The sequence below is a fragment of the Netta rufina genome (assembly GCF_964035555.1).
Source record: "Netta rufina genome assembly, chromosome: W".
NCBI classification, from domain to species: domain Eukaryota; kingdom Metazoa; phylum Chordata; class Aves; order Anseriformes; family Anatidae; genus Netta; species Netta rufina.
In genome coordinates this window covers 13057906-13085561 of record NC_140139.1, presented here as the reverse complement: position 1 = coordinate 13085561, position 27656 = coordinate 13057906, and the positions used below count along the sequence as shown (strand labels likewise).

Below are 27656 nucleotides of genomic sequence, written 5' to 3'. Positions count from 1 at the left end.
GTCTCTGAGGCCTTAAAGAGCCGTGTGGGGCCACAGTCAGAAACGTGTTGTTTGCCAGGGAGCTGCAGGCTCGTCCCATCCTTCTGTTACACCATCGCCCCCCCCACCGCTACTGCCATCACAGGCCTTTGTTGTTACACCCCCTGGTGACCTGGAAGTGCCTTTTGATCCAGGCCCTATCGGCCTTGAAAAGGAGATGGATATGTTTCCCTTTGGTCCGGGAAGAATAGAATACGTAAGGCCTGAAGGCCGAGTTGCTTAACAACTTAAAGCAAGGCATATTGTTCCCACGACTAGCCCTGGAATTCTCTGGTGTTTGTAATCAAGAAAAGGAATGGAAAATATAGACTGTTATATGATCTGAGAAAAATTAATGAAGTCATGGAAGATATGGGAGCACTTCAACCAGGATTACCAACTCCAACTATGCTCCCCCAGTTATGGACATTAATAGTAATAGAATTAAAGGATTGTTTGTTAAACACTTGCCAGAATTTGGAAAACTTTGCCATGTTTATGTTTCAATTGCTACCTTTTATGACCAGGAATAGAGGGGCCCTGCTTCCAGCCAGGAAGTAATAGTCCCATATGGCCAGTGCAAAAGTCTAATGGTGAATGGAGACTAACAGTGGACTACTGTGGCCTGAAGGAAGTCACGCCACCAATGAGTGCTGCTGTGCCGGACATGTTAGAACTCCAATATGAACCGTAATCAAAGGCAGTCAAGTGGTATGCCACAAGTGATATTGCTAATGCGTTTTTTCTACATCACGTTGGCAGTAGCGTGCAGGCCACAGTTTGCTTTTACTTGGAGGGCCGTCCGATACACCTGGAATCGACTGCCTCAGGGGTGGAAACACAGCCCTACCATTTGCCATGGACTGATCCAGTCTGCACTGGAACAGGGTGTGATGGTTTCACTCAGGTGGGCAGCCAAACTCCACCATAACCGCTCTCTCATTCCCGCCTCTCAAAGGGAAAGAGGGAGAAAATATGATGTAAAGGGCTCAAGGGTTGACATAAGAACAGAGAGATCACTCAACAATTATTGTCACGGGCAAAACAGACTCAGCATAGGGAGATTAATAAAATTTATTACCTATTACTAACAAGTTATAGAAATGAGAAACAAAAAAAATTTTTTTTTTAAATTAAAGACACCTTCCCCCCCATCCACCCTCTTCTACCTCCTCCCCACGAGCAGCACAGGGGAAGAAGGAAATGGGGGTTGTGGTCAGTCTAGAGCACTTCATCTCCGCCACTCCTTCATGATCACTCTCTTCCCCTGATCCTGCATGGGGTCCCTCCCTTGGGATGCAGTCCTTCCCAAACTGATCCTGTGTGGGCTTCCCACAGGCAGCAGTTCTTCAAGAACTGCTCCAGATATGGGTCCGTACCACGGGGTCCATCTGTCAGGAGCAAAATGCTCCAACATGGGTCCCCCCATGGGTGGCAGCTCCTGCCAGGTCACCTGCTCCTGCATGAGCTCTTCTCCACGGGCTACAGGTACGGCCCAGAGTCTGCTCTAGTGGGGGCTCTCCACACGCCACAGAGTCCTTCGGGTCATATCCACCTGCTCCACTGTGGGCTCCTCCACGGGCTGCAGCATGGAAATCTGCTCCTCCGTGGTACACCATGGGCTGCAGGGGGACAGCCTGCTCCACCATGGGCATCTCCACAGGCTGAAGGAGAACTTCAGCTCCAGCACCTAGAGTACCTCCTCCCCTCCTTCTTCACTGACCTTGGTGTCTGCAGGGCTGTTCTTCACTCCTTACTCTCCCAGCTGCTGTTGAGCAGCATTTCTTTTTCCTTTATTAAAAATGCTCTCACAGAGGTGCAACCAACATCGCTTATTGGCTCGGCTCTGGGCAGTGGTGCGCCCTTTTGGAGCCAGCTGAAACTGGTCCTTAGCTGACATGGGGCAGGTTCGGGGTTCTTCTCACAGAGGTCACCCCTGCAGTCCCCTGCTACCAAAACCTTGTCCCTATACACAGTGGGAAGCTCATGAACACCTGCAGTACATCGATGACATCATTGTGTGGGGTGACACAGCAGAGGAAGTTTTTGAGAAAGGGAAGAAAATAGTCCAAATCCTTCTGAAGGCTGGTTTTGCCATAAAAAAAAATAAAGTCAAAGGACCTGCACGAGAGATCCAGTTTTTAGGAATAAAATGGCAAGATGGATTTCGTCAAATCTCAGTGGATGTGATCAACAAAATAATAGCTATGTCTCCACCAACTAGCAAAAAAGAAACACAAACTTTCCTAGGTGTCGTGGGGTTTTGGAGAACGCACATTCCAAATTACAGTCTGATTGTAAACCCTTTCTATCAAGTAAACCATATGAAGAACGACTCCAAATGGAGCTCCAAGCAATGACAAGCCTTTGAACAAATTAAACAGGAGACAGTTCATGCGGTAGCCTTTGGGCCGGTCAGAGCAGGACCAGATGTAAGGAATGGGCACTGCAGCCGGGGAGAATGGCCCCACCTGGATCCTGCTGTTGGCTGGATGCTACCTGGTTTGGGGCTGGATGTTGAAAGGAAGGGTCTCCTCTACACATCATGCAACTGATGCTACGTGGAGTAAGTGGGTTGCACTGATTTCTCAGTGGGCTCAAATAGGAAACCCCAGTCACCCAGGAATCTTGGAAGTGACTGTGGACTGGCCAAAAGGCAAATGTTTTGTGATATCACCAGAGGAGGGGGTGGTCCGTGCTGAAGAAGCCCCACTGTACAACAAGCTACCAGAAAATGAGAAGAAATATGCCCTGTTCACTGATGGGTCCTGTCGTATTGTGGGAAAGCATCGAAGGTGGAAGGCTGCTGTATGGAGTCCTACGCGACAAGTTGCAGAAGCTGCTGAGGGAGAAGGTGAATCGAGTCAGTTTGCAGAAGTGAAGGCCATCCAGCTGGCTTTAGATATTGCTGAATGAGAAAAGTGGCCAGTACTCTATCTCTATACTGATTCATGGATGGTAGCAAATGTCCTGTGGAGGTAGTTACAGCAATGGAAGCAAAACAACTGGCAGCACCAGGGCAAACCCATCTGGGCTGCTGCACTGTGGCAAGAAATAGCTGCCTGTGTGGAGAACCTGGTTGTAAAAGTACGCCATGTAGCTCACAGAATCACAGAATCACATAATCGTCTAGGTTGGAAGAGACCTCAACATCACCTAGTTCAACCTCTGACCTAACACTAACCAGTCCTGCACTAAACCATATCACTAAGCTCTACATCTTTTAAAGACCTCCAGTGATGGTGACTCCACCACTTCCCTGGGCAGCCCATTCCAATGCCTCACAACCCTCTCAGTAAAGAAGTTCTTCCTAATATCCAACCTAAAACTCCCCTGGCGCATCTTCAGCCCATTCCCCCGCGTCCTGTCCACAGGCATGTGGGAGAATAGACCAATCCCCACCTCGCTACAGCCTCCTTTAAGGTACCTATAGAGAGCGATAAGGTCGCCCCTGAGCCTCCTTTTCTCCAGGCTGAACAAGCCCAGCTCCCTCAGCCGCTCATCGTAAGACTTGTTCTCCAGACCCCTCACCAGTTTCGTTGCCCTTCTCTGGACTCTCTCGAGCACCTCGTTGTCCTTCTTGTAGCGAGGGGCCCAAAACTGAACACAAGACTCAGGGTGCGGCCTCACCAGAGCTGAGTACGGGGGACAATCACTTCCCCAGACCTGCTGGCCACACTGCTTCTTATACAAGCCAGGATGCTGTTGGCCTTCTTGGCCACCTGAGCACACTGCTGGCTCATATTCAGCCGACTATCCACCAATACTCCCAGGTCCTTCTCTGCCAGGCAGCTTTCTAACCCCTCATCTCCCAGCCTGTAGTGCTGCTTGGGGTTGTTGTGCCCGCAGTGAAGGATCCGGCACTTGGCCTTGTTGAACCTCATACAGTTGACCTCAGCCCATTGGTCCAGCCTATCCAGACCCTCCTGCAGAGCCTTCCTACCCTCGAGCAGATCGACACACGCACCTAGCTTGGTGTCATCTGTGACCTTAATGAGGGTGCACTCGATCCCCTCATCCAGATCATCGATGAAGATATTAAAGAGGACCGGCCCCAGCACCGAGCCCTGGGGAATGCCACTAGTGACTGGCCTCCAACTGGATTTGACTCCATTCACCACGACTCTTTGGGCCTGGCTATCCAGCCAGTTTTTAACCCAACGAAGCGTGCGCCAGTCCAAGCCATGAGCAGCCAGTTTCTTGAGAAGAATGTTGTGGGGAATGGTGTCAAAAGCCTTGCTGAAGTCAAGGTAGACCACATCCATAGCCTTTCCATCCACCCAGTGTGTCACTTTGTCATAGAAGGAGATCAAGTTCGTCAAGCAGGACCTGCCTTTCATAAACCCATGCTGACTGGGCCCGATCGCCCGCTTGCCCTGCAAGTGCCGCGTGATAACACTCAAGATAATCTGCTCCATGAGCTTCCCTGGCACTGAGGTCAAACTGACAGGCCTATAGTTCACTGGGTCTGCCCCCTGGCCCTTCTTGTAGATGGGTGTCACGTTTGGTAGCCACCAGTCAACTTGGACCTCCCCCAGTAGCCAGGACTGCTGATAAATGATGGAAAGTGGCTTGGCCAGCTCCTCCGCCAGTTCTCTCAGTATCCTCGGGTGGATCCCATCTGGCCCCATCGACTTGCGCACATCCAAGTGCTGTAGCAGGTTGCCAAACATTTCCTCATGGATAGTGAGGGCCACATCCTGCTCCCCATCCCCTTCCACCGGCTCAGGGTACTGGATATACAGAGAACAACTGCTCTTGCTGCTAAAGACTGAGGCAAAGAAGGCATTAAGGCATTAGGCCTTTCTAATTTTGTCCCTGCACAGCCTCGCAACGTCCTTATAGTCCTCCCGCATGGCCCGCCTTCTTATGATCTCTCAAAGATCATAAACCCTCTTTTGTCTCCTATACTCAAGCCACAACTATCTTTTGAGCCAGGCCGGTCTTCTTCCGCGCCAGCTTGTCTTTGGGCACATGGGGACAGACCACTCCTGCGCCATTAAGATTTCCTTCTCAAAGAGTGCCCAGCCTTGCTGGACTTCTCTGCCCTTCAAAACCACCTCCGAAAGGGACTAAAATATTCCATATCTGTGTCTAAATTGAGTGTTGATGCAATAGAGCGTTTTATTAGGAGTATAAACGATTACTCTGGTTGAGCATTTTTCTGTGCAACACCGTGCACAGTGATTTGCTTCCAGTATCTGCGCTAACTAACTGTTTCAGCTGTATTGCAGGCAGAAAAACAGTCCAGGGTTCTTACAGGGCACAGAACACCTTAATTTTTCTGTATTGCTTCCAGGTTTAAAGTAATTTTATTTTGTAACAAGTGGTCATACTGTGCTGTAGAAATAATAAACCTAATATTTCTCGTCTGATACATACAGTATATAATAAATGGATTCAAGGTTATAACTCTTATATAGGAAGACAATGACAGTAGGAAAAAATCATTTTAATCCTACTGTCCAAATGGGGGAACTGCTGCCCTTTGGGATACCATGAATGACAGATAAGCACTTTAAGAATAAATCAGTTGCTGCTACAACTAATGGAAGTGGCACAAACGGACGGGAAAAACGTTCTTGTTTTTATATGTTTTGCATATAGACTAACAAGAAAACACCTATGAGATGTTAATATTGGAAACTAGCAAATTTGCAAACTTTGTATGTCTGAATTATGGCTTAATTATATAATGCTAGAAAAACAAGTTTTGATGGGTTTGCGTTGCTTTAAAGTGAAATGATTAATTTGTAATTCTAACACTCATGGTTTAATTCCTGCAAGGTGGTGAAACCTATCCCTGTGAAAGGAGATGCATATGAAAAGAACAAGATATCTCAAGAACCTCAAGCTGAAGGACAAAGCACTGCTTGTTCACCTATGCAGAAAGGAAGGCATAGTCCTTCTCCTGGTAGCTCCTCTTCATCGTCCTCTAGGACTGTTAAATCTGAATCACCAGGTGTTAGAAGAAAAAGGGTATCTGCAGTACATGTAAGTTGCAAGCTGTGATGAAATTACTAATTTGGCTATATTCTGCAATCTTTTGCTTAAAAGAGAGGCAATTAGTATGTAATCCTCGCTGGGTAGGGCAAGATGCTGATGTAAAAAAGGGGTGTTATGACACAGTATCACTTGAGAGTGTTACATTTCTCTTATGTATGGAACTTTATTCTCTGCTCTTAGGTGTGTTTCTTCTTTTTAATTCAGTCATGCTTTCGGTTTTTTGTTTGTTTGTTTTGTTTTGTTTTGTTTTGTAGGAAATAAATGAGGCCATATGTTCTCTTAGTTAGATTTGCACAAAGAGATGTCAGTAGTTTTTCTCTGTAGTTTTGCATGTCAGTTCTCCAGGCAAGTATATTCCCTTGAGGAAAAGATTGTTGATTAGAGTAAGATTCCTGTAGAAAAGAGTTACTGGTATGCTATTTGTGATCCTCTGTTTCAGGACTGTTCTTTGCATACAGATCGGTGACGTTTTAGGTATTTGCATTGTTAGATGATAAAATCTATACCATTGCATTTGAGAAGATCAGGAATGGAGTGGAATATTTTGAGCATTAATTACTGACTTCATTAGAGAAGATCAGGAATATAGTGTTTTGAGCAATAGTATATAACAGATTACAAACATACTCATCCACAGTTAATCTTCTGTTGACTTGTATACAATTTCACAATGCAATTAGAGTAAGAATAAAGTCTAATTGCTTTTATTGTCCCATTGCTCTAACAAAGGATTCCAAAATCAGTAAAATATGTACTGTTATTCCACTGAACTAGGAATTAATATCACACAATATAGCACTGTAGAACAAATCCTTTCCTCTTGATAAGAGAAATTAAAATGTTAAAAGGCTATTAATGAAGACTTGAAAACTGAAGCAACTTAAAAGTCTCCTTTTCTGTCATAATACCAGACAAAATTTCAGTTATAAAAATTTCAATTAAAAATTCTTGTTTTTCTTCTGCCCTCTAGTTCTGGTCATAAAAGAAAATTAATCATTTTAAATTCATGTAGTCTAATCAAGTTGTAGTTTCTTCAGGTCTGAGGGACTCTTATTCTATGACATTCTGAACAAAATACATAGCTAAACTTTCTATTTCCTTCCTGGAAACAATGGAACCACTTTTGTAGCATCAGAATGGACGAATAACACTGCCTCAAAGAGCCCCATCTCCAGATGGCTTCTCTCCATACAACCCTGAAGAAACAAATCGTCGTGTCAATAAAGTTATGCAAGCTAGGCTGTACCTGCTGCAGTAGATAGGACCCTACTCTTTCTTAATTGGAGGAGACAGCCCTGATAATAAATACAGAGTGTTTATTGGGCCTCAGGTAAAGAACATTGTTGTGTTGTCTGTATCTTTTATTAATTTATAATAAATTATAATTTTATTAATTTATAATTAATCTTGGAAAACCGTTGTCCTGGTTTCAGCATGTTATCAACACTCTTCTCATCCTAATCCAAAACACAGCACCCTACCAGCTACTAGGAGGAAAATTAACTATCCTAGCTGAAACCAGGACAACTGTACAAAACCAAATTAGATTGTCAGTCAGCAACCCATGCTAATGGTTCTGTAAAGCAATGTTTAAAAGATGTAATACGTGCTCATATAGCATAGTAATCAGCTTGTATTTTTATCAAATATGTAGCAAGTACTATTTTTGTCCGAAGTTTCTCTTAAGAAAAAGATTCTAGTTAAAGAAATCTTTACTAACGTTCCATAGATTTCTTATTCCTACAAGTAGCTCCTAATTATATGTCTTATTAAGCATTTTTGGCTAAAATTTGGCCACTTACTTTCCTGGTTTCTCACCCTGAAATGCTTTATTTCTTTAACTATGGGGTAGCTATAAATGACAAGCAATGTCATAATTCCTTTAATGGAGTGATAATATCATTAATACCCATAATAAGGTCCTTTTCAGATACTTTCATAGTACTACTGTGATGCTGTATTGGGGAACATGTAGGTTTTTGTGTAAGCAGAAACATGTCATTTAAGTTTGCCGTCATGTTACAGATATATATTATGATTATATGCATAAATTCCTTTTAGTATGAGAGTAACAATAGCTTTCAGTTGATTTTTTGAAAAAGAAAGGAGAAAAATGATGCTATAATTGTCAGATTTTTTTCAGACATATTCCTAAATAATATTTTGGGAATTCCCTTTTCTGAAAGGCCATGTAAGAAGATATTTATGCCCATATTTGAAATACTATTTTGCATTAAATACTCTTTTTTGAAAAGTAGGAGGGCCTAGTATACACTTCCATGATGCACCTAAATGTGGAAAAATGATCCATGTAATTATCAAGTCAGTAGAGCCCTAGCTTATACTTTTCTTTGCAGACTTGTAGCTGTGGCTGTGGAACATTTTATATTCATCTGCTATTTGTTATGCTGCGTGTATTCCAGCTTGAACCCTCAGACCCAATGCTATGGAGAAAGACACTGAAGAACTTTGAGGTAATCAATCTCATAAAGATCTAATGGCAGATCTAAAATATACTCCAGGTAGAATTCTTTAGGGTACTGTCTTAAAAATGCTCAAAACTGCTGCATTTCAAAGCAACAAGAATGTGGTTTTAATCGTTTTTAATTCAGTTTCAAGAGCTATGTAAGTAGAAAAAAAAATCTGCAAATAAAAGATGTAACTAAAAGAATTAGTAGAGAGCTGCAGTTTAGTGAATGATTCAAATTTAATGTCGCCATGAGTTGAAAGATAAGCAGAACAGGGGTCCTCAGAAGTATTTGCATATACTTAAAGCTGTAAGCTATTTTTAATAAATAAATAGCTTTTTGCTGTAAGCTGTGTTTCTTGTGATCTGTTGATTAGTAAGACTTTTGAAATTCCTGTTACTTCTGCTGCTAATACATTATTGTGAAGGTCAATAGATCTTTAAGCAGTAGTTAAGCTTTAGTAACGTTGCCTTTAAATATAAGCAATTCATAGCATAAATACAACTGTTGCTATATTTTTCTGATGGTAGGTTGAGAGTTTGTTCCAGAAATATCACAGTAGGAGTAGCTCGAGGATCAAAGCTCCATCTTGTAACACCATCCAGAAGTTGCACCTGCTCCTGCGTGGGCTCCTCTCCATGGGCTACAGGTCTGGCCCGGAGCCTTCTCAGGCAGAGGCTCTCCATGGGCCGCAGCATCCTTCAGGTCAGAACTACCTGCTCCTCCATATGCTGCAGTGTGGAAATCTGCACCACCGTGGTACACCATGGGCTGCAGGGGGACAGCCTGCTCCACCATGGGCATCTCCACAGGCTGCAGGAGAACTTCAGCTCCTGCGCCTGGAGCACCTCCTCCCCCTCCTTCTTCAGTAACCTTGGTGTCTGCAGGGTTATTTCTCACTCCTCTCTCCCAGCTGCTGATTCACAGCAGTTTTTCCCTTTCTTAAATTTGCTCTCACAGAGGCACAACCAGCATTTCTCATTGGCTTGGCTCTGGCCAGAGATGGGTTCCTTTTGGAGCCAGCTGAAACTGGCCCTTATCTGACATGGGGCAGCATCTGGACTCTTCTCACAGAGGCCACCACTACAACCCCCTGCTACCAAACCCTTGCCATGTAAACCCAATAAACAATCACGATTTTTTTTTTTTTAATTATTTTTAGTAGTATAAAGGATGAAGAACAGATGTGCTCCATTTGTTTGTTAGGCATGCTGGATGAAGAGAGCCTGCCTGTGTGTGAAGATGGCTGCAGGAACAAATTACACCACTGCATGTCAATATGTATGTTATCATCTTTGTCTCATTAAATTCTGGTGACTCTAAATATCAAAAAGTATTATAACTTTGTGTGTTTTTTTTTTTTTTGTTTATTCACAAATCAAGCTTGTAATTTAGTGCTTTTAGAAAGAAGTTAACTGAAGGGCTAGAGGTTTGAACCTCTTTTACCTGAATGAGATTATGTCCAATCTCAGAGCAAGGTTAGGAGCAGACTTTATTCCTCTGCAACTCGACATTAGAGTTCATGAGAGTCATCCACGATCAGCTTGGATTATATAGTAAATTATGGAATATTCTTACATACTACATTAAATAAAGTATATAAATAGCTAGTTTGCTTTAGCAAATAAAATTCAGTCTCATGTATATTAGTACTTTTTTAAAAACATTGCTTATGTTTGACGTATAAAAAGACCCATATTTCAGTTCATAACTTTTAATATTAATTATAGTGCTAGACTGAAGCATTTCTGCATACAGAAATGTTTAAATGCACATATTTATCAGGCTGCTGCAGTGGCTCAGTTCAGAAACGTTTATCCTGAAACTGACATTCTTCAGTAAAATTTAGGTATACTAATGCCATCTTCTGGTTATATACACTATAAAACTGGAATACATATTATTCTGTTGCTGTGTTCCAGGGGCAGAAGAATGTAGAAGAAACAGAGAGCCACTTATATGTCCTCTTTGTAGATCTAAATGGAGATCTCATGATTTCTATAGGTAAGCAGTCAGTCTGAGTATAACAAACTATCTGTTTCTGGATCTCTAGAAGTATTCTTAAATACAGTGAAGTATTTACTTTGGTCAGTGTTTCGTTTGTTAATCCATGTTATTTGTTGTTAATCTGTAGTCATGAATTGCCAACCCCTGTGGTTTCTTCTGTTCTCCATGTGGTTCAGCAACAAACTCAACAGCAATCTACAGTTGGATCACAGAGGAGAACCCAAGATAGCAATTTTAACCTTACTCACTATGGGGTCCAGCAGATCCCTTCTGCCTATAAAGGTTTCGCTGAGCCATGGATTCAGGTAATTTTACTTTGCAAAAGAAGCTTCAAATGTAAAAAATGATTTTGAACCATTACGCTAGATTTGCTATACTTGGTGAATATTACATTTACACAGCACTAATGCAAAACTACTTTAATTTCCTTCAGAAGAAACTATGATCATTGTGCCTACTGGCCAGTAATGAAATATGCTTATGCAGTATTTGCTCCTGCTATTTTTAATAACTGAAGGAGCTTTCTTCTGAAAGAGCTTGGAATGAGGAAAGTTATGTTGGGAATTGGCATACAGGACGTGGACATGTGCCCGTGGAACAATTGTTCAATTTGAGCTTGCTTTAAGCAACCAGGGGTAGGCCTTAGAAAATCTCAGGGCCTGCTGTAGCTGAGCAAACCAAGCTGCCAGAGTAACTGTGAGAAGCTCCCACGGCTATGACTCCCACATCGCCCAATTAAGGAACTCAGAAAATACTGTTACCAGCAGCTGGCTTCAAGGACAAGGTTTACGTGACTGCTAATCACAAGGGGTTCTTTTCTTGCAGGTGGGGTTGTTTTCTTGTAACTGTTTGTCTGAGTGCTTTTGACCAATGATCTTGTGTGAGACACTGTCCGCCCCTGTTAAGTTCACTATAAAAGTTAGGCTATTCGGGCAATAAAATGGAGCTTGCTGATCACTCATATTGAGTGCGCTTGTCTTCCTTCCGTCGACAACAAATGTCCTCGCAACAAATGGCGCCCGAACAGGCTGAGACCTGAACGGGATCTGGACACCGCTGGCGGTGAACCTGGGCCACGGTTGGACGGAATACGGGTACCGGTCCTGCAATGCAGCCCAGGAGGTGAAAGGGACGTGGATCGCGGCTTGGTCTGACAGGTGAAAGGGACGAAAACTTGGAACCCCTGCACCCGTGTCACCGCGGTCTGCAAGGTGAAAGGGACGAAAACTTGGAACCCCTGCACCCGTCCGTTTCGCCGAGGTCTGAAAGGTGACAGGGACGAAAACTTGGAATCCCTGCACCCGTGTCGCCGAGGTCTGAAAGGTGAAAGGGACGAAAACTTGGAACCCCTGCACCCGTGTCTCGGAAGGTGAAACGGAGTCCCCGCACCCGGGAGCGCCTATAGAGGGTCCCGCCGGTTATGCGCCGCCGAGGTCTCGCAAAGGCTGCATCGGTGCTAATATAAATAAAGGTATGGAGAGACAAGCGGCGCATGATTTGCTCAAATGCTTTTTAGAAAAGCAGAGCAGGCAGCTTATAGACTGCAAAAAGGATTTAGCGCAGGGTTGTTTTATCAATCCTGATACAGTTTTTGAACAAACAGAGTGGCGTAAATTTGGGGACAAATTGTTTGATGAAGTTATTAATGAAAATAAGGCTGCTAAAAAATTATTGAAGCCTTGGAGAGCAGTCACTAACGCTTTAGCTATACATCAGGCTGAGCAGAGAGTCGCTGCTGCCGCTACAGAGCGACTGGGATTGCCGGGAGGTGCTGCTAGTGTTAACCCTCAACAGGGAGGGAAGGAGGGAGCTGGGGATTGCCCACTGCCGCCTTCAGTGAGAACGATAACGCTGCCTCAGGGGGCTACGGGGCAATGGGAGCCTCCCCCCGCCTCAGTCACCGCCACGGGCGGCGTTGCGCTCCGAGCTCCGCGGAATCGAACGGCAGCCGACCCTCACTGTGTGGCGAGTCGGCACAGAGCAGAGGGACGGACATCAGGACCCTGCAGACTGTCTGACGTAACCATGGAGGCAGCGGCGGCTGTGCTGCTTCTCTCTGGCATTCTTTTTATAAGAGGTTTATCTTGCAATGCAAAAAAGACTATTCGTCCCCAGATCGGTGTTATAACTACGTTTCTGGATAAGATTCCGTGGGGTTGCCACATTCTACGGATTACTAATGACGACTTAGCTCTATTACAGGGCAGGAGTGCAGAGTCGCAGATTACACTGCCAAATGACCACCGGCAGGCTCCTTCACAAACAGCTTCTAAGGTTGCAGCCGGCACTGCCTGCGGCCGTATAGCAGACGTTACACTCTCTTTCCTAACTAGTAATCGTGTGTCTCATCCATTTGTGGTGAATGGTCAGTGGCAAAAAGAAAAGCGGGAGAGTAAGGGGCGACAAAGACAGAAACGGTATCAGGAGGATGCCGCTGACACTAATAGCACGGGTAATACGAGTAGTATAAATGACACAGGTGATGGCAAGGGTGGAATGATAGGGCAGCATTGTCGAGTTCTGGAATGGATTTTCCTACAGATTCAGCGAAAAACGAGTGTTCTGTTTTCTCCCACGGGCCAAGTGATGGTTGAACGATCACATCAGGTTTTAAAGGAACAATTAGTGAGATTAAAAGAGATCAAGAACATCAATGAGCGATTGCCCAAGGCATCGGTTGTTGTGAATCACTTATGTTTGATTAGGGACCGAGAAGACTGTCCTGCGAGTATTCATTCTCAAACAATAAAAAACACTGCTAGGCAGGGTTTAGGGACTTATGGCACGGAGACAAGGGGTAACAACTATAGCGTTTGGAACAATCGTACAGCTATGGCCTTACCTCCTGATGGTTTCCTGATTTGCAGGGATAGGGCCTGGCAAGGTATCCCTGCAAATGCTATCGGACGTCCACGTTACTTACGTAAACTTACTATATTTGCTCCTAGCTTGTCGCAGTTGCGTGAGGTCACCAGACATAAATGGGTATTGCTTGCACTGGATTGCAATGATAATGTTGAGTTGCTTGGTGTTGCAGCTAGAGCAGCATTGGCAATTTTTGTGCCAGGAGTGGCATCTGCGGCCGCACTTAACAACTTAGAAAAATTGGTATGCTGGGCCAAGAAACAAGCCCATGCCACGACAGAGATACTTGAGGAGATGTTACCAGATCAAAATAGTCTGCGACATGCGCTCTTACAGGATCAAGCTGCTATTGACTTCTTGCTTTTGGCTCAAGGGCATGGGTGTGAGGACTTTGAGGGAATGTGCTGTTTGAACCTTTTTGATCATAATGAATCAATTCATAAATCCATTACTTTCCTGAAAGAGCTCATGAGAAAGATTCAATATGAAATCAATCCTTTCAACCAATGGCTGTTGAGGGATTTTTGAAACAGCAAAGATCCCATGGCTTGCTGCAGCTGAGCAAACCAAGCTACCAGGGCAACTATGAGAAGTTCCCATGACAGTGTTCCCACATTGCCCAATTGAGGAATTCAGAAAAATATTGTTGCCAGCAGCTGGCTTCAAGGACAAGGTCTACGTGACTGCTAATCACAAGGGGGTTGTTTTCTTGCAGGTGGGGTTGTTTTCTTGCAGCTGTTTGCCTGAGTGCTTTTGACCAATAATCTTGTGTGAGATACTATCCGTCCCCGTTAAGTTCGCTATAAAACCTAGGCTATTCGGGTAATAAAATGGAGCATGATCTGACCGTACTAGTGTCTGTCGTGCTTTCGGCCGTTCTTCCTGCAACATATGGCCTCTTATTGAAGGTCCATGTAATAAAATATAGTATTCCTAATTTTGGTCTTAACTGTGCAAGTGTCACATAAATACAAAATTGGCACTTACTTAAGTTGGGTTGCAAATAGCCTAAATACTCTCTAGCCTAGAGGTGGGTTCAACTGAGCAGGGATTATACACTTAAAAGAATGGGAGAATGTATGTTGCCTATATTTTTGCTGTAATTTTTGTCTAGCATAGCTGGACCTCGATTTCAGGGTTGTTTACATCAGCATCTAAAAACAAACTCCATACTAAGTAATTAAACCATGGTAAATGAAACTACCCATACTGTCATTCCCCCACATGTCCTAGCAGAGTTTTTGGAGAACTGATGATTCATCATTTATGATGGTTGATTTCTATCATAGAATTTTTTAAGACTGTATACCCTCTGACATATTTTTGCTGTCAGACTACTTAAAATGATTTTTCACGAGAAACATTTCTTTGCTCTTTTTTGATTGCTCTTCTTAAGTTGTGACATTATTCAATTTGACTCATGTAAGGTTGCTTTTTCCTTGGCAGGTATTTGGAATGGAGTTAGTTGGCTGCTTGTTTTCTCAAAACTGGAATATACGAGAGATGGCACTTAGACGTCTTTCCCATGATGTTAGTGGTGCTCTATTACTGGCTAATGGTGAAAGCACTGGAAATTCTGGAAGTAGCAATGGAAACAACACAAGTGTTGGAGCTCTGGGAGCAGCTAGTGGGTCATCTCAGAACACTACCTCAGAAGATGTCGTGGTTAAATCCTGCTGCAGTGTGCTGTCCATGGTCTGTTCTGACCCTGTCTACAAAGTGTATGTTGCTGCTTTAGTAAATAGCTGTTTACTCATTGTATTCTAGTAATTTCAAAGCTGCTTCATTTTTGAAGGGGAAGGAAAAGGGCATGTATGAAGTCAAGAATGCTAATTATTGTTGTTGAGCATCACTGCTGACAACTATTAACTATCATCTGAAAGTGGGATGAACAAAATTCTCAGCAAGGGTGAATTGGCATGACTCCACTGGCCAAATATAAGGAAATGCTTGCTACAGTGTTTAGCATTAACAGTAATTGTATGACCAGGTCACTTGCTAGTCACAAAGAGTACATGACTAACCTAAGAGTGAATGCATATTAAGCTATTTATCCTTTTAACATTTCAGTCATATTTTAATGTAATTTATATGAATCTATTCACAACTTAAAAAAAAAGAGCAAACAACAACAACAACAACAAACTATTTGTGTAGCTAATTTAATGTCATATATATTGTTTTTTCTCCTTTCTCTTAGAAAACCTTAAGAGCCATGCTGGTGTATACACCTTGTCATACTTTCGCAGAGAGAACTAAACTATGGCAACTTCTCAAACCAGTTGTAGAGACAATATTAGTTAAATGTGCAGATGGCAACAGGTATGGTGTCTCAAATTCATTTTGGATTGTTACTGAAATGTCTTGCAGCTTCATTTGTTGCTATTTTGTGTGAAACCAGAAGACTATTTATAGGTGGTGGTGAAATAAAGTGTGTGGATAATAAGTATAAATTTATCATTGTATGTTTTTGTTAAAATCTAGTTGCTACAGGCAATTTCAGTCTTGAAAGATGTAGGTTTTGAACACATCTGATTATATTTTTCCAGCATTTACAGATCTTAAATGATGCTTTGCTTTCACAAGGACTTTGTGCCTTAAAATGAAGGAAGATATGTTGGGTGCAGTCATCAACCATCCCCTCCCTCTCAGTTAGTTGGACTGTTTTGGTCTAATTCTCATGAATCTCCTTTAAAACTTTTTCGCAAGTACCAATAATCAAATTTTATATATTTAATATATTTGCACGTATTTCTTACTTCAACAAAAGCTGCTGTAGATCTGTTTCATTAAGTGTTAACATAATGCTGTTACTTTTTATTTCATAGTATAATGTTAGGAGATGGCTATTCTGAGTGAATGCCTTTGGCAGGTCTGGCTTGAGCAGGCTTTGTCTTGTCCCAATCTACCCTGTCTGCTCTGTCAGTCTCAGCACTACTGAAGATGTGTAAAGGCCAAGCGGGAGAGCTGGCAGTTGGGAGAACAATACTTAAATCTGGTAATAATAGCTCTTCATACATAAATGAATTATAATTACAAGCAAATATACTCAAGTGTTTTAAATTAAGTACTGGATTTATCCAAAATCAGCATGGCAAAGAGAACGGTGTTGTTCTTTGGAGGTTCGGGTGGGGTTGGTTTGGGCACACATGTATTTCTGTGTGACACAGTTCTGATCTTTATGGAATTTAGACTGTGAACATATCAAATCCTTATTTTTATCAACTTTTTTTTTTTTTTTTTTTTTTTTTAGAGTCCATTGGTATTGGTGGTGTTGATTATGTCTTAAACTGTATTCTTGGAACCCAAACTGATTCTAGCAACTGGCAAGCACTACTGGGGCGACTTTGTCTTATAGACAGACTTCTGTTGGAATTTCCTGGTGAATTTTATCCCCAAATTGTCTGTGGAGATGATTTACAGGCAGATACTGTAATAAACAGGTACTTGCTTACACTATTTGACTATTTGTAGTTGAACATTGTTGGTGATCTCTTCCAAAAATAGTGGTTTTAATATCTGTAAACAAGTAGTGCATATTTACATGCAAAAGTGCACATACTTTAGAGTAAATGGTTACCATTTTTAAACTTCTGACCTGTCAAACAATTCTGAAGCACCAGTGCAGCAGTAAGTCTTTGCTCTGCTACTGCAGAACTGACAGCTAAATGCATTGTCCTGAAATGGCTTTCTTAGCACTAGTTAACTAGAGCATTGTATAAAACGCTACTTTTTTTTTTTTACTTTTTTTTTTTTTTAATTTCAGGTATAAGAAACTTCTCTCCCTCTTAAATTTCGCCTTGCAGTCAATTGACAATTCCCACTCAAGGACTGGTAAACTATCATGGAGAGTATTTTTGAGTGCAGCAAGAATTGTCGCAAGAGTACCTCATGTTTTTGTAAAGCTGTTAGAAATGTTGAGTGTGACAAGCTCAACTCATTATGCAAGGGTGCGTTGACGTCTGATGGCAATTGCAGATGAAATGGAAATTGCAGAAGCCATCCAGCTAGGCATGGGAGAAATGCAGTCTAGGGAATGCCAACATAAAGTCTTTTTGCATCTACCTGTACCAGATAACTCTCCAGAAGCTGCAGAAAGTAATACTCCTAACAATACTGTCCAGTTATCAGGGAAAAGTTGGAAAGGTTTAAGTGATTAAAAACTGAGTGCCACTCCAGAGGACGTTTTAAAGACATTGGCTGGTCTTGCTGTGGGACTTCCCATTTCATCAACTGAGCAACCAAAGACAACTGTTCAAACAAAAGGAAAACTCCACAGTCAGTGTTTGAACTCTTCTCCCTCATCCAGTCATTCCCAATCACTATTCCCAATGCTTCTCTCTCCTTCAAATCCATCTGTCCCAGCTGTCACTGTAACAGAAGTCTCTAAACTCAGATCTCAGGGATTCATTCCCACCAAAATCCCCTCACCTTCTTCTCAAACACAGCGGAAACTTTCTTTCCAGTTTCAGAGAAGGTGTTCTGAAAATAAAGAACCAGAGGAACTTTCTCCAGTTTTTATCCAAGCCAGGCCACTGCCATCCAGTCACATACACAGGCCAAAGCCATCACGACCCACTCCAAGCAATATGAACAAGCAGGGAGAAACCTCAAAAAACAGTATGACACTTATGACACTTCACCTGGATGATATCTCAAAGTTCGATGGCAGTAGTAGTAATAGCAGTGTAGTTATACCAATTGAAGGGATGGTGTTCACACCAGTAGATGAGAAATGTTGGTTGGATGTTAATGCAGAGCTCAACTCCAGTATTGAACACCTACTTGAGGCCTCCATGCCAACAAGTGATGGCACAGTTACATTCAAGTCTGAAGTTGCAGTTCTCTTTCCTGAGCAGGAAGAAAATTATGACACTTATAAAGATGATGTAAATCATAATAAAAAATGCAAGGAAGAGATGGAAGCTGAAGAGGAGGAAGCTTTAGCTATTGCTCTGGCAATGTCAGTGTCTCAAGATGCACTGCCAATAATTCCCCAACTACAGGTTGAAAATGGTGAAGAAATCATAATTATTCATCAGGATGTAAGTATACATATGGGAATTTAACATGTCTCTGTTGTGGTTTAACCCATCAGGCAGCTAAGCACCACACAGCCATTTACTCACTCCCCACCCCCCACAGCTTGGTTGCTTGTTTTTTTTTGTGTTTTTTTTTTCTGTCCTATTAAGCTGTCTTTATCTCAAGCCACAAGTAAAACTTGTGGCTTGAGATAAAGACAGCTTAATAGGACAGAAAAGGAAGGGAAAATAATAATAATGATTTTGCAAGTATACAAAATCACAAGAAATAAGAATAGAGAGAGAAAGGAGTATTTTATAAAAGTTCACAAAATATTTGAGTATATTGACTTGAGGGAGTAAGACAGGTGCTGGAAGCTTATGAGGCTACATGCCTAGGAAAGGCAGCAGAATTGATAGTGTTGCTGGGAAGAAGAAAGAAATCTCATGTTGGTTTTTGTGATCATTTGCATGAGGTAACAACACGTGAAGCACAAAATGCCAGGAGTAAATTAAGTAGAAAACATGATTTTGGTTGTGTTTAGTGCAGATGATAAAAAAACAAAAAAAAAATAAATAGACATGAGATTAGGAATAGAAAAAAAGTCTAGCTTCTATTTGTGTCTTTACATCTTGTCTTTCATCTTCAGTTAATAACACAGAGGATGTGCTCTTTTCTTACATACGGTAGGAATGTGTGGATTATAGAAGATGTGGATTATATGGTGTTCTAGTCTCAACTGAAACATATAACATGCAATGTAAATAACTGTAAGGGAGAGGAGAGGAATATAAACTTGGATATATCATAGCCTTCCAGAATGTCTACATTTTAGATGCATGCTAGTAAACATGTAATTGATTTGGAATTTAATTTGCAGATACCAGAAACCCTGCCTGGACATAACAAAGCAAAACACCATTACAGAGAAGATTCAGAATGGCTTAAAGGTCAGCAAATTAGTCTTGGAGCTTTCTCTTCCTGTTACCAAGCACAGGATGTAGGAACAGGGACATTAATGGCTGTAAAACAGGTAAATATTTCACATTCTTGAATGTATTCTGCTTGCTCTTCAATATTTTTTTGAATATTAAATATAAAAACCTTTTGCTCTCACAAACTGTTCCCTACTTCCTCTGCTCCCCACTCCAGAGATTCTGTTGGTATTTCCCCAGAAGATTGCTCTTACTTTTTCTATGACTGTCTCATATGGAGATGCATTCTCAGCTGAACGGACTTGAGGTTAGAAGAACAATTGCAGTTTTTGGATGGTGAACAGAGATGGAAAACCATCCATTGTCATTACTGTACTGAATGGGTTGTGGGAGGGGGTGTGGTAACACAACTGGTAATTATATAAAGTAAACCTGAATATCATATTTCAAAAAAGGTGACGTATGTCAGGAACACATCATCTGAGCAAGAAAAGGTAGCCAAAGCACTGAGGGGGGAGATATGGATGATGAGTCATCTGAACCACAGAATCACAGAATCTCAGAATTTCTAGGTTGGAAGAGACCTCAAGATCATCGAGTCCAACCTCTGACCTAACACTAATAAGTCCTCCACTAAACCATATCACTAAGTTCAACATCTAAACATCTTTTGAAGACTTCCAGGGATGGTGACTCCACCACTTCCCTGGGCAGCCTGTTCCAATGCCTCACAACCCTTTCAGTAAAGAAGTTCTTCCTAACATCTAACCTAAAACTCCCCTGGTGCAACTTTAGCCCATTCCCCCTCGTCCTGTCACCAGGCACGTGGGAGAACAGACCAACCCCCACCTCGCTACAGCCTCCCTTGAGGTACCTATAGAGAGCGATAAGGTCGCCCCTGAGCCTCCTCTTCTCCAGGCTGAACAAGCCCAGCTCCCTCAGCCGCTCCTCGTAGGACTTGTTCTCCAGGCCCCTCACCAGCTTCGTCGCCCTTCTCTGAGCTCGCTCGAGCACCTCAATGTCCTTCTTGTAGCAAGGGGCCCAAAACTGAACACAGTCCTCGAGGTGTGGCCTCACCAGAGCTGAGTACAGGGGGACGATCACCTCCCTAGCCCTGCTGGTCACACTGTTCCTGATAGAAGCCAGGATGCCGTTGGCCTTCTTGGCCACCTGAGCACACTGCTGGCTCATACTCAGCCGACTATCCACCAATACTTCCAGGTCCTTCTCTGCCTGGCAGCTCTCCAACCATTCCTCTCCCAGTCTGTAGCTCTGCTTGGGGTTATTGCGCCCCAGGTGCAGGACCCGGCACTTGGCCTTGTTGAACTTCATGCAGTTGACCTCAGCCCATCGGTGCAGCCTATCCAGATCCTCCTGCAGAGCTTTCCTACCCTCAAGCAGATCGACACACGCACCTAACTTGGTGTCATCTGCAAACTTACTGAGGGTGCACTCGATGCCCTCATCCAGATCATCGATGAAGATATTAAAGAGGACCGGCCCCAGCACCGAGCCCTGGGGAACGCCACTAGTGACTGGCCTCCAACGGGACTTGACTCCATTCACCACGACTCTTTGGGCCCGGCTATCCAGCCAGTTTCTAACCCAACGAAGCGTGCGCCAGTCCAAGCCAAGAGCAGCCAGTTTCTTGAGGAGAATGCTGTGGGGAATGGTGTCAAAAGCCTTGCTGAAGTCAAGGTAGACCACATCCACAGCCTTTCCCTCATCCACCCAGCGCGTCACTTTGTCATAGAAGGAGATAAGTTCGTCAAGCAGGATCTGCCTTTCATAAACCCATGCTGACTGGGCCTGATCGCCTGCTTGCCCTGCAAGTGCTGCATGATGACACTCAAGAGAATCTGCTCCATGAGCTTCCCTGGTACTGAGGTCAAACTGACAGGCCTATAGTTCCCCGGGTCTGCCCTCCGGCCCTTCTTGTAGATGGGTATCACGTTTGGTAGCCACCAGTCAACTTGGACCTCCCCCAGTAGCCAGGACTGCTGATAAATGATGGACAGTGGCTTGGCCAGCTCCTCCGCCAGTTCTCTCAGTACCCTTGGGTGGATCCCATCCGGCCCCATCGACTTGTGCACATCCAAGTGCCGTAGCAGGTCACCAACCAGTTCTTCGTGGATAGTGAGGGCCACATCCTGCTCCCCATCCCCTTCCACCAGCTCAGGGTACTGGGTATCCAGAGAACAACTGCTCTTGCTGCTAAAGACTGAGGCAAAGAAGGCATTGAGCACCTCCGCCTTTTCCTCATCTCTTGTAACTAAGTTTCCCCCCGCATCCAGTAAAGAATGGAGATTCTCCTTAGTCCTCCTTTTTGTGTTGATGTATTTATAGAAACGTTTTTTGTTATCTTTAACGGCAGTAGCCAGATTGAGCTCCAGATGAGCTTTGGCCTTCCTAATTTTGTCCCTAACCATCCTAATATTATTCGCATATTGGGTGCTACATGTGAGAAGAGCAACTATAACCTCTTTATTGAATGGATGGCTGGTAAACAACTACATGCCAAATAAAATTAAAGTATCGGTTGTCTTGGAACTATGTAGTTTCATACTGCAAAATATTCCATGCATTGCTTCAGTTCGGAAAGTTATGTTTTTATTGCTGATTTAAAGATTTGTGCTAATAAAGCATAAAGATTTACTTACAAAACAGTTTAAGTGGTCATAGCAATATTCTTACTGGCATCTTTCATTTGATTTGTAATTATCCATGCATAATTTGTCATACAGTTAATGTAGTTTAAAGCCCTGAACAAAAAATCAATTACATTTTCCTCAATTTCTGCATCCAAAAGAGGAATTAAACTTTGAGATACAGACTCTTCAGCTTTCTATATTTCCAACTGTTGCATTTTCTGTGTAGCTGTGTAATTTTAAATGATTATTAAAAATTACTTTCCTAGAAAGTTTGCGATGCCGGTCACTTGTTTTTGTCCCAAGCATTTTCTTTAAAATTGTGTGAGGGGACATGCAAAAGCACTTGAGAACTTAAAGTAAGTTTCTAATAATAGGTAGTAAACAGGTGGGGTGGTTTTACCGTGCTGGGCAGCTAAACTCTACCACAACTGCTGTCTCACTCCCCCCCCCTCAAAAGAAGAGGGGAAGAAGAAAGTATGATGGAAAGAAAAAAACAACTCACAGGTTAAGATAAGAATAATTTAATTAAAAGGAAAAAAAAAAAAGAAAAAAAAAAAAAAGAAAAGGCCATGCTGAAGAAAAGGGGAAAGAAAAAAAATCATTCTATATTTCCCATCAACGAGCGTTGTTAGGCCATGTCCTGAGAAGCAGGGCCTCAATACGCATAGGGGATGATTGGAAGGACAGATATCTTCACAATGAGAGCCCCACCCTCCTTCCCCTTTCCCACCTTTTATTGCTGAATGTGACATCATATGGTATGGAATATCCCTTTGGTTGGTTTAGGTCAGCTGCCCTGGTGATGTCCCCTCCCCACTGGCTTTGGGGGGTTTGGAGAGAGTCTTGATGTTGTGCCAGCACTGTTCAGCAATAGCAAAAACATTGGTGTGATATCAGGGCTGTTCCAGCTACAAGTGCAGAGCACAACACTATATGGGTCGTTGCAGGGAAAGTTAACTCCATTCCAGCCACACCCAGTACAACAGGATGCTTCAGGAAAACCATGTTAAAATACTATCTGTTTAACTATCTGTTAAGTGGTACTTTAGTAGTAATTATTTTTCATTATTGTATATGGCAGTGCCAAGTAAGTTTATATCTTTTATTTTTTTAAGAAGGAGCTTTATTTTCTGAATGGGACTATATGTCATTGCATTCTGGTTAACAAGACTAGATTTGGTGTTTTCATAGAATCACAGAATGGCTTGGGTTGAAAGGGACCTTAAAGATCATCTAATTCCAACCCCCCTGCCATGAGCAAGGACACTTTCCTCTAGACCAGGTTGCTCAAAGCCCCATCCAGCCTGGCCTTAAACATTTCCAGGGATGGGGGATCCAAAACTTCTCTGGGCAACCTGTTCCAGTGCCTTACCACCCTCAGAGTAAAGAATTTCTTCCTAATATCTAATCTAAGTCTACCCTCTTTTAGCTTAAAGCCATTACTCCTTGTCCAATACTACACTTCCTGACAGACTCCCTCTCCAGCTTTCCTGTAGGCCCCCTTTAGGTACTGGAAGGCTGCAATGAGATCTCCCTGGAGCCTTCTCTTCTCCAGGCTGAACAACCCCAACTCTCTCAGCCTGTCTTTGTAGGAGAGATATTCCAGCCCTCTGATCACCTCTGTGGCCCTCCTCTGGACTCGTTCCATGTTCTTCTTGTGCTAGGGGCCCCAGATCCAAACACAGTACTCCAGGTGGGGTCTCATGAGAGCAGAGTAGAGAGGGGAGAATCACCTCCCTCAACCGTCTCGCTATGCTTCTTTTGATGCAGCCCAGGATATGGTTGACTTTCTGGGCTGCAAGCGCACAATGCCTGCTCATGTTGATCTTCTTATCAACCAAGACCCCCAGGTCCTTCTCATCAGGGCTGCTCTCAATCCATTCTCCTCCAAGCCTGTATTTGTGCTTGGGATTGCCTCAACCCAGCTGTAGGACCTTGAAGGTCTTGTTGAACTTCTAATGAGGTTTGCATGGGCCCAACTCTCAAGCCTGTCCAGGACCCTCTGGATGGCATTTCTTCCCTCCAGCATGTCAACCGCACCACACAGCTTGGTGTCATCGGCAAACTTGCTGAGGGTGCACTCAACCTCACTGTCCATGAGAGACATGATCTCCACTAGAGAGATCATCTAGTTCCAACCCCACCCCCACCCCGCCACCCACTAGATCAGGTTGCCCAGGGCCCCATCTAACCTGTCCTTGAACACCTCCAGGGATGGGGCATCCACAGCTTCTCAGGGTAATCTGTTCCAATGTGTTACCTTCCTCAGTGAAGAATTTCCTCCTAACATCTAATCCAAATCTACCCTCTTTTAGTTTAAAACTGTTTCCCCTTATCCTATCATTATCTGCCCCTGTAAAATGTCACTCCCCAAATCACACTCTCCAAATTTCCATCAAAGGATGTTTTATACATCCTTATTTCCTTATGAAAGAAGGCATTGCACCTTAACTTATGTTCTTCGGCAGAAATCACTTAGCAATACCAGAGTGCTAACAAGCAAAGCCCAAATACGTGTTATTACAATCAATAGTGCAGAAAATATTTTCTTGAAACTAAGGGTGTTTTTTGTATTTTCTTTGTGTGTGTATTTTTTTAACTTATCTCATTTTTTCTTAATTTTTAAAGTTTATGTTTTATGAAATAATATTTCTTAGATAATGAAGTGTCTTTGCATCATTCAAGTGCAGGTTATATTACAGTACTTCGAGAAGCACAGTGGAAATTCAAATCCTTGAGGTTCTATATGCCACTATTTAGTATACTAAAGTATTCATACTTTTTTTTTTTTTTTAAGGAAGGATGAAATTATTAGGAAGAATAAAGACCTATGCCATTATAATGTGTACAGTTCCAGGCAGAAAGTAATTAAGTAATCAACTATATTACTTTTTACCTAGAGAATTTTTAACATATTTTTAAGAGGAGAAATCTAGGTATAAATTAGGAATACCGATACCAAGCTCCAAATTTAGGAGGCAGTGTCGCATTCTACTAATACAAATTGTGTTGATAAATTCCTTTGTTATCTTCTAGGGGGTTCAGTTGCTCATTTATCAAGTAAATATGGAGCCTTCAAAGAATCAGTTATTATTAATTACACAGAACAACTCTTATGTGGCCTTTCTTACCTACATGAGAATCAGATAATCCATAGACATGTTAAAGGTAAGAATTATTTAGAGTATCTTTTAAAAAGTAATATTTGGAAGGCAACTTCTATTTTGGCTTGACACCTATTGCTTCTCTTGTATGCCATCTCAAGAGTAGTATCGCTATTGGGTTTATCTGATCATACTTAAGAACCTTTACTTTACAGAAATTAACCAGAACATTCATGGAGTGCTTGGGAACTGCTGTTGCCAGCACATGGAGTGCTGAGCCAATAGTTTAGAAAAATTGGTTTTCTGGATTTTTTCAAATAAAATATAAAGTTACCATATAGCTTTAAAGATTAGTTAGTTAAATTTATGTAAATATTTACTGCGAAGTGATAGTAAAATCTGTGAACGATCCAAAATAAAGAGGTCATCAGGTCTCTAATGTATAGGAATATTGTGATGGGTTTTCTTCCTTCATCCTAATTGAACATAAACACATTTGTGCTGTGTGACAAACAAAATTTGGACTTTACTGGGAAATCCCAGTCTTATTAAACTTCAGCCTTTAATGTCATTATAACTATCCACGAACTGGAGAGAGATCCAAATAAGTAGCAATGTAACAATGACAAACACTTGCCTTCTAATATTTTTTCTTTAAAATAGGAAAATTTTCAATTGCTATGTAATTATCTTCAAGACATCTCAAAGCTAAATAAGAATGAAATGTGTAAATTTCACAGGGAGGTGCAGTCACTGAAAATCTTCAGGGTTTGAGTGCACCAATTTCTTTCATTATTCTAGCTTCAGCCATTGTTCCAGAATCCAGTGTTTGCCCTACTTTGAAAATTTGATTGCTTCTCTAAATCTCTCAGATGTCCTCAAGTTGTGTGCAGTATCACTCAGGCATAACAGAAAAAGTGATATTATTAGACTTGTCCTTAATTTTTAGATTTTCTTGATACTGAGGGTGGGAAGCATCAACCTATTTATAGTTTTGAAACAGAGGGAGGAAGATTGTTCATCCATTTGCCTTTAATAGAAAACCAACTAACAGTATTTTTATTATGCTGTTGACAGGTGCCAATTTGCTAATTGACAGCACAGGTCATAGATTAAGAATTGCTGATTTTGGAGCTGCAGCCAGGTTGGCATCAAAAGGAACTGGTGCTGGCGAGTTTCAGGGACAGTTGTTGGGAACTATTGCATTTATGGAACCAGAGGTAAGAAAACAGTTCTAGAAGTTACTTCAAAAAGTTTTTTTGAATTCTGTAAGCTAATTCATGCAGTCAAATAACAGAAAACTGATGTAAATGCTTCTAACATATTTTAAGTGTACTTGTTCTAAAGAATAGAAATTATTTCAACATGGCAGTAATTAAATTTCTTTCTTGTTGTCAAAGTTGTTATAAGTAGTTTGTTGCAAAATATAGCATGAGTACTGTTACAAAAGCCTAAATAACCATTTGGTCAAAAGCTTGCAAGATTATTTGATTTGTCCCTTGATCAGGCACTTTGTTTCTACAGCTGTATAAGTCTAATGGCATTTGCATCACTGATCACTCTGTTAACCTGAAATGTTAATCAGAATGCACTTGATTGATTTTTTTTCAGTATCTAAATTACTTAGTTAGGAGACTTTGAAGTGGATAATCTGAGCTTTAATTTGTCTATCTGTTCAGGTTCTGAGAGGTCAGCAATATGGTAGGAGTTGTGATGTGTGGAGCGTTGGCTGTGTTGTTATAGAAATGGCTTGTGCTAAGCCTCCCTGGAATGCAGAGAAACATTCCAATCATCTTGCTCTGGTATTTAAGGTGAGGTATTTGTTGCTACAAATGACACTGACCAATTTCATATACAGAAGTGTGAATTTTAGAAAAGTATGCAAGTAGAAGGGGTTGCTGGGGTTGTTCCAATGGCCCTTCTTTATAATAGAGCTGTTAGTAAAAAGGTAATACTGATATCAATATACTAATCATACTGACTTTGAAAAAAAAAAAAAAATCTACCAGCAATAATATGCAGAAAAATCCCTGTTAGAAGACACATAATGTAACAGGCTAAAAAAAGTTAGGAAGTAGAGATCCAATCTTCTTCCTAGAGTCAAGAATTTGAAGTCTTTTTTACAATCCTGTAAAATATGGGAGCAAAAGAAAAGTGTTTCTAACATAAAACATTTATATGTGTATTCATATTTCATAGTGGGGAATGCTGTTTGGTGAAACGTGATTTTCCACGACCAGATTTCACTGAAAGATATTTACCATTATGCCATACTATATATGAGTATTGTCCCTCCCTTTTGTAGGTCATCAATTTCAGCATTCATTTTTCTCACTAAAATCAACTAAGTATATTTGTTTCTAAAAATCAAGTTGAACTGTAGGCATGAATGAAGAAAATACTGTCACAGGTGAAGAAAGTGATTAGCATCTTCGCTAGCGTGAGTGAATAAAGTGTTTCCACAAAACAGAACTAGCACAGCAATAAGCTCTTCAGAAGGGACAGGCAGCACAGAAGGGGTGGTGGTGTGGCTCTCTGTATTAGAGAATCTTTCGATGTTGTAGAACTTGAGGCTGGGAA

At 42.0% G+C, this 27656-nt stretch overlaps 2 pseudogenes across 2 annotated transcripts in view; one reads left to right on the top strand and one right to left on the bottom strand.

Annotated features, from left to right (window-relative positions):
* Positions 1–27656, bottom strand: part of LOC311220859 (very low-density lipoprotein receptor-like) — a 305676-nt pseudogene that overhangs the window by 138242 nt on the left and 139778 nt on the right. The window lies entirely within an intron of this gene.
* On the top strand, positions 1917–27414 carry LOC311220836 (mitogen-activated protein kinase kinase kinase 1-like; annotated as a pseudogene). Its single transcript has 20 exons — positions 1917–1925; positions 5806–6012; positions 7154–7354; positions 8382–8498; positions 9023–9141; positions 9655–9773; positions 10415–10496; positions 10627–10804; positions 14811–15101; positions 15565–15691; positions 16252–16362; positions 16618–16807; positions 17131–18409; positions 19267–19419; positions 19777–19860; positions 21745–21823; positions 25009–25140; positions 26154–26296; positions 26756–26887; positions 27382–27414. The product of its transcript is annotated as a mitogen-activated protein kinase kinase kinase 1-like (transcript).